The sequence below is a fragment of the Hevea brasiliensis genome, chromosome 7, assembly GCF_030052815.1.
Source record: "Hevea brasiliensis isolate MT/VB/25A 57/8 chromosome 7, ASM3005281v1, whole genome shotgun sequence".
NCBI lineage: Eukaryota > Viridiplantae > Streptophyta > Magnoliopsida > Malpighiales > Euphorbiaceae > Hevea > Hevea brasiliensis.
The window spans coordinates 97,423,564-97,431,658 of NC_079499.1; the positions used below are offsets into that span (position 1 = coordinate 97,423,564).

An 8,095-nucleotide genomic window follows, 5' to 3' on the forward strand; every position below is an offset into this window, starting at 1 on the left:
TTTTGTCCATTTTAGTTTTCCGCAAATTCTATAAAAATTTTGACAGAGTTTCCTTTGTATTTTGAGAAAACCGTTCTTCAAATACCTGTAAAAAGCACTTCTAAAAATTTTTCTCAACCACTACTCCAATTTCATACTCAATCCCAATCAATTTCTCAACACATTTATCAACTTTCAAATTTCAAATCTACTATTCAATGATCATCAAAATATTAGCAATCCATTTCATTCAAATTAAATAAAATAGTTGTACTCATTTTTCATTAGGGACAAAATAATTTATATACATGCATACAAAATTTACATCAAAAGAAATACAACTAAACTTTATTATCAACTTCATACAAATTTTTGTACAGCTGCTCAAGAACCATTTACATATCCATACATTTATGTGCAATATATACATCAAAAGAAATATTTACAGTTAGGGTATAAATTATACCCGAAGACTTTAAGCTGATAGCTCCTCACACCTCAGCAGCTCAGTCTGCTGCTCCTCTAGTCTCTGTATCTGCGACAGCAATAGAAGCCATCACTGAGTACTAGGACTCAGTGGTGCATAACATACTAAAATAATCTTTATGCAAAAATAAAATCATATTTATTCAAAAATTTGACTAAACATGAGCATTAAACACAAAACATGAATTATGAGATTTTAATGCAAACCACGTTCATTTCGAAGTATCAAAACACATTTCATAAAACCCACAGTTAAATCATGCCATTCGAAACAAATAGAATCTCAATAGCCAGAGGCTAAAGAGAAATCACATCACAAGGCTAGCTAGCTCAAATATATGGATATCCATTCACATCCTCTTCTACTGGCACACCTCAACACTTCTCCAGAGAAGGAATCAAAATTCGAAACTAATTACCCTCACTAGTCGTGCTAGTGAGGTGTTCAAATATATGGTAATGACACTGTGATTTCAAAACTTATCTTAACGATTTGCTAAACATTGCTATTTCAAATATACACAATAACTTTTACAGTTTAAATCAAAACATCATAAATAATGTCACAAATAAACTTTCAACAATTCCAAATCACAAGTAAAATACATATTTCGTTCACTTTATCAATGAATTTTAAAGCATGGAGATGTTGTGCACAAACCTTAAGCGAGTCGTCCCTTAGCCTCGACTCGGTTCCTCGGGTTCCTTCCCGATATTCTTTTCAACTGAAACACACAATTTTACAATGTTTCAGTACTAGAATTTAACATAAATCCAAAATAAATTTAGCTTTACATTTACCTAGTTCTAACGTGTTAAATTCGACGTTCTCGAAATTTTTGTGTTTCGGGTTACTATTCACTATACTATTCAAGTCAAATTGTTGACTTTTTAAAGCTTAATAGGTATAGAAACTCCAACTTCACCCACATACCACATTTTGGCCATTAAACTTGTTGGTTTTGGTCATTTTCTCAAAGCTTAAATCCTTTTGGCCAAATTGTCAAATTTTCAGTTTTGGTGCTCCAAGTTGCACTGTTCCATTAGCCCTTTTACTGTTGGAATTTGGCAAAACTTCTTTCATAGAAAATGTTTCTTATTGTCTTAAGTGTATTCTCATTTTTGGATCACCCCAATTGGAGTTTTGTAGCTCAAGTTATAGCCAAAATACAATTACTATTTACATGCACTGTTCATGCTGAGATTTTGGTTCTGGTAGATTTTTGGTCCAACTTTGTTCAGTAATTTGATCAAGTTAAGTTCATAATTTGGTCTAACTTTCTTCATATGAAATGTTCTACTATGTCTTAGGTTTCCATCGGTTCAAGAATCACCTAAATCCGAGTTTCCTAGAGAAAGTTATAGCCCTTCAAACATTACTGCTCAAATGGAATTCTGCAGAATCATAGGTACAGTAACTCAACTTTTGCTCAATAATTTGACTAGGTTAATGGCATAATTTGGGATGGTGTTCTTCATGAAAGTTTTAGGTCTATATCTTATCTAATTTTTGGTAAAATTTCAGGTCAATTTGACCTTCCTAGCTCGAGTTATGACCAAATGAACAGTTACTGTTCATTTGGTCAGTTTGGTGCAGTGGCAGCCTGCTCTCATTTCACTTTGGTCAATTGGTTCACTAAGTTTTAGTCAGTTTTTGGCCATGGTTCCTTAATAAAAATTGTGCTATTTTATATCTATTTTCATCTCCAATTGGTGGCATATCAATTGGGTTTGTAAAATTCCCGTTTTGGTCCTTCAAAGTAGGTTTGGTCATGCTGCCAGCAGCATGTCCATTTGACCTACGAATTTGGTTTTCATTCCAACAATTCCCACACATCTCTTTTGGTCATTATTGACCATTTTTCATCTCATAATTGACCAAAGTCATCATTTAAGCCTTTCTCCAAAATTTGGTTCACAAACCCTAGCATTCAAACCCTAACTCATACATTTCATGCAATTAATTACATCTAATGGTTTTAATGCTAATCAATCAACTAAGTAAGGTTCCTAAACTCATTCAAAACCCTCAAGCCATACAAAACCATACTCCCTCTAAGCTGGACGAAATTTCAGCAATGGTCCTTCCCCATATTTGTTTCATTTAATCAAGTTCTAAGCTCACTTAAATACCTAAACATGCATTTGAAGTAGAAAATTGAAAGTTAGCACACTAACCTTTCTTAAATCCTCCAAACCCTATCTTTAACTCCTCTTTCTTCTTGTAATCCTTGTGCTTAAGTTGAGATTGCAAGTTCTAACAAGGTTTTTAGGGGATTTATGAAGATTAAGTGGAGCAAATTAAGCTTAAGTGTAAGCTTAATGGAAGAAACTTTCATGGAGAAGAGAGGGAGAAGGTGGGGCGGCACAACAAGGAAGAAGGAAGCTAAAATAATTTTTGTTTTTCTTTTATTTTCTTTAATCTTATCCCTTTTGGAGACCAAAAATCCCAAATTAATAAAATAAGTTAATTAATCTTTTATGACATCATTCATGATGTCATCACCTTTGACTTTTCTAACTTCTTTCTTTTTTTTCTATTTATTTTTTTCTATTAGTTCTTTAATTTAATTCTCGATTCCGAAATTTTCTTTTCTCCGTTTTTATTTGACAGTTAGGTCAGGAGTCAGCTCTCGGGGTCAATTGACCAAATTGCCCCTCGCCGGTTCATCCCGGTTTGCAAATAATTTAATATTTCTTCCGGCTCCATGACCTAATTATTTGACTGACTTAACAGTTCTTTTTCGTGATTTTCTCTTTTCCACTGTGTCCATAAGGGTTTTAAGGATCGCGGCGTCATATTTTACGGTTCGAAATTTGAGTTTAAAATGACTTCACAGTCATTCTCGAGGAGGTTACTCATCGCTGTGACTCTCGGCTCGTTTAACCTCTTATGTTCTGTTTTTCTTATTTATAGTTAACTAATTAAACATTACTAATTATTTGTGTTTATGGCTTCTCAAGTTATCTTAAGTATGGCTCTAATCTCCTTAATTGTCCGGACCGACACCGATCACCGGAACAGTGAAATCTACCAGGCTATGCAAACGGGGTGTTACAATTAAAAAGAAATAAAATTGACCCAAATTTTTGTTGTCTTCTTCATTTTGTTGAGTTGGCCGAGACCCACTTATTTCTTCCTCCATTGATTTCTTCATTCAAAGCTTTGATTCCCACCCCATTTCACCATAAAATCTCTTACTCCCTTCACAAAAACTCATTCTCATACCTAGAGTAAGCTTTGGACAGCAAAAAGAAAGGAAGAAAGTAAAGTTTTGGAAAGTGACAAAGTCAAGGTTAGTGCCACTTTTGCTTATTTTTCTCTTATATTCCTTGTTACAACATTAATTTAAACTAGAAAATGTGAAATTGGAAGAAAAATAGGCATGTTAAAGCTGTTACACTCATTTCATATAGGCATTTTAGGGTAGTTTTGCATCCATTTTGCCCTTATATTTTAGTATATTTTATGTTTTTAGCTTTATTTTAGCTTATTTGTTAAATTTAAATACTTTATATGTGATTTTTGTAATTTTGTTGTTTTTGATAGGATTTTGTGGCAAATCGAAGATCAATGAGTGCAATAGGAAGTGATTTGAAGAAATTTGGAGTTCTTTAAGCATGGAGGAAAGTTAAAGAAATCAAACCTTGAAAAAGCAAACCAGCCGAAATTTGCTTGAGGCTTTGCTTAAGATCATGCTTAGGGTAAAGCGACAAGTCAAGCATGAGCAGAAAAGTCCATTTTACTCTAAGTCGCCGAGATTTTGAAGGTCCGCTTAACCTTAAGCGACATGCGACCGTGAAATCGCTAAAAGTCGCTTAGGGTTAAGCCAACCCTAAGCTGCATCGCCTAACGTGAATAGTGTCACGACTTGGATAATTTTACACCTCATTTCCTATCCACTCCTTGTCTTTTATTTACTTTTAGGGCAACTTTTAGGGACCATATAAATTCATCATTTCCTTATTTTTGCCACAAGAGGAAGGGGAGGAAAAACAAAAAGGAAAGAAAATTATATAGAAAGAGGGAGAGAAGACGCCATTCTCTAGGAAGAGGAGCTGCTGCACGAGTTTGGAGCTCCAGAAACCAGAGACCTTGGTTCTTCCACCTGGGTTTTCCCATTTCAGTCCTTTTATCATGTTTTTCTATATTCTTCCATCAATATTTCTTGTAAATACCATCATGAGTGAGTAATTTTTTTAGATTTCAGAGTTGGGAAATATGTCTTAGATTAATTTGTGGATTTGGACTGGGTATTTCCTTATTTTATATGAATATGAGTTTTGATTCCTTCCTTGTGTGCTTGATTTACTTGCCTAATGTTGGTACCCATTGGGTATTGTGTTAATCTTTGATTGAAGGACCGAAAGGTGAAAGTCATTGATGGGTAATCATGGATTGGAACTTAAAATCACCTAGATTTATAAATAAACTAGGACTTTAAGAGGAATTAATTATTGGTTACAAAACTTAATGGGTTTTAAAGTAATCAAATACATACGAAAGTAGGTTTGGTTATTTTAGAATACACTTTGATTTGCTTGAAAAAGATATCAAAGGGATTTAGAATCAATTTCCTTCAAACTCTATTTTTCCCTAAAAATTGGAATGCCCAAGACAAATCCCAACTAATTTATGCATAAACCCCCAACTCTGGAATCACTTTTACCATAATTAGACTTTTGCTTAAATTACCCATTGTTAATTTTAGTTTAATTGCGAACTAGAATTAGAATTTATTTGTTTGCTCTTTACCCATTTCAATTGGATTAATCAATTTACCTTGCTCATTTACATTTACCATTTATTCATTAATCATTAGCCCAAATAATCGCTTCATTCATAGTTTAGTAATCAAACAGCAAATCCTCGTGGGAACAATACTTGATTCATCACTTTATTACTTGAGACGACCCGTATACTTGCGGATAAGTCACATCAAGTTTTTGGCGCCGTTGCCGGGGATTTGATTTTTTGTTTGATATTAAACAATTGTTTGTTTGGTTAATTTGGGCATTTTATTTTATTTCTTTTTACCATTTTACTTTGAGAATTTGTTTATTTTTGTTTTTCAGGTGCTTTATTTTATGAGAAGGACAAAAAGTGAAGAAATCAATTTATTCTTTGACCCAGAAATAGAGAAGACAGCAAAAGCTTTAAGAGTAGAATCTAAGAGGAGAAAAGCTGAAATTAAGGCTCAACAACAACAAGAAAGAGCACAAGAGCAAGAGGAATTACAAGAAGAAATGGCTAACAACAACAACAATAACAATAACAACCGCTCTGTGAAGGATCATGCCTATCCTAACATTGGAGATTTCATGCCAAGTATCACAAGACCAAGAGTAGAAGCCAATAATTTTGAATCAAGCTCTGACTCACAAATGGTACAACAAGCACAATTTGGAGGAAATCCAAGTGAAAGTCCACATGTGCATCTAGCACACTTTCTTGAGATCAGTGATATGTTGAAGATAAATGGAGTTTCTGATGATGCAATTCGACTCAGATTATTTCCTTTTTCTCCAAGGACCGAGCTAGAGAGTGGTTACATTCTTTGCCACCGGGTTCTATCACAACATGGGATGAACTTTCTCAAGCATTTTTAGCTCAATATTTTCCACCAAGCAAGACAGCTAAGCTGAGAAATGAGCTGACTTCTTTTAAACCTAGAGATGATGAGAGCTTGTATGAAGCATGGGAGAGGTACAAGGATTTGCAAAGGAGATGTCCACATCATGGGATTCCTAAGTGGATGCTTGTTCAACACTTTTACAATGGAGTTTCACCAGCTATTAGAAGTACAATTGATGCATCTTCTGGAGGTGACCTTATGGAGAAATCTGAAGATGAAGCTTTTTCCGCTCTTGATAAAATTGCTTATAACAACTACCAATGGAGTTGTGAGAGGAATGAGATCAAGAAACCAGCTTGTATGTTTGAGCTTGATGCCATGAATATGATTAATGCAAAGTTTGATGCTTTGACAAGGAAGATGGACAAGCTGAGCATGAAAGTAGATTCTTCAGCCGGAGGTTCTAGTAATTCAGTAGAAGTTGGAGCTGCAAATGTCAATTGTGCAGCAGATTTTTCTGCACTTAATCAAGATTTTTCAAGTGAGCAAGTGGATTATGTGGGGAACTACAATCAAAGGCCAGGTGGTAACCCATTTTCTGCGACTTATGATCCAGCATGGAGAAACCACCCCAATTTCTCTTGGGGAGGTAGACAAGGGCAAAATCAGAATTTTCAGCAACCTTCTGGATATCAACAAAATCAGAATTTTCAGCAGAATAGAGGCCCCCCTCCTGGAATTTCTAAACCTCAAAATGCACCTGCTCCACCTCTACCACAACAAGCACAACTAGACAAGACAGCTAGATTGGAATCTATGATTGAAACTCTACTTGTGAGCCATCAAAGTCAACAAGAAATGATTTCTCAATTAGCATCTAAAGTGGATCAAATGGCAACACACAACAAGATGTTAGAGAATCAAATAGCTCAACAAGCTAGCTCTTCAAGTAACAAAGCATTTGGGAAGCTTTCTAGCCAACTAGAAAATTCAAGGGAGCATTGCAAGGCTATTACATTGAGAAGTGGAAAAATATTGAAGAATGGAGATAAAAAGATTGAAGAGGAAGTTGAAGAAAAGAAAAGCAGAGAAGGAGATGAACAAACTGAAGTTGAAGTTAGAATTGAAGTCAAAAAGAAAATTCAGTGGAAGAAAAAGGAAGTAAGGAGAGGGAGAGCAAAGAGGAAGAACCTAAATATGTTGCACCTAAAGCCTACATGCCACCTTTACCATTCCCACAAAGGTTTCAGAAAGCGAAATTGGATAAACAATTTGGGAAGTTTTTGGAGGTATTGAAGTCTTTGCATGTGACTATTCCTTTCACTGATGCCTTAGCACAAATGCCTTCATATGCCAAATTTTTGAAGGAAATTTTATCTAACAAGAAGAAATTGGAGGAATTTGAGACTGTAGCTCTCACGGAAGAAAGCAGTGCTATTTTGTAAAATAAGCTTCCACCCAAACTGAAGGATCCTGGAAGTTTCTCCATACCATGTCACATTGGGGATATCAGTATAGATAAGGCTTTATGCGATCTTGGAGCCAGTGTTAGTCTGATGCCATTGTCTATCTATGAGAAAATGAAGATTGGAGAAATGAAGTCTACTACCATATCACTACAGTTAGCAGATAGGTCTATTAAATTTCCAATTGGGGTAGTTGAGAATGTTCCTCTGAAAGTTGGAAAATTTTTCATACCAGTGGATTTTGTGGTATTGGAGATGGAGGAGGATGTACACATTCCTATTATTCTTGGTAGACCTTTCCTTGCTACTGCTGGAGCTGTGATTGATGTAAAAAATGGGAGACTTACATTAGAAGTTGGGGAAGAGAAAGTTGAATTTAATTTGTTTCAAGCAATGAAAAAGAAAGATGATTCAAACTCATGCTTGAGAGTTGATGTGATAGATGAAGAGGTTAGAGAAGTGCTTAAAAAGCAACATCCTAAAGATCCCTTAGAAGCTTGTTTGGTTCATAACATCAAAAAAGGAGATGAGATTGAGGAAGCTGCATAATATGCTACAATTTTGGAAGGAAATCCACCATTGCCTATG

At 35.0% G+C, this 8,095-nt stretch overlaps 1 non-coding gene across 1 annotated transcript; it reads right to left on the minus strand.

Annotated features, from left to right (window-relative positions):
• Window positions 1–6,104: 6,104 nt before the first annotated feature.
• LOC131181882 (small nucleolar RNA R71) lies at window positions 6,105–6,211 on the minus strand. Its single transcript, XR_009150357.1, has one exon. It is a non-coding gene; the product is annotated as a small nucleolar RNA R71 (small nucleolar RNA).
• Window positions 6,212–8,095: the final 1,884 nt, after the last annotated feature.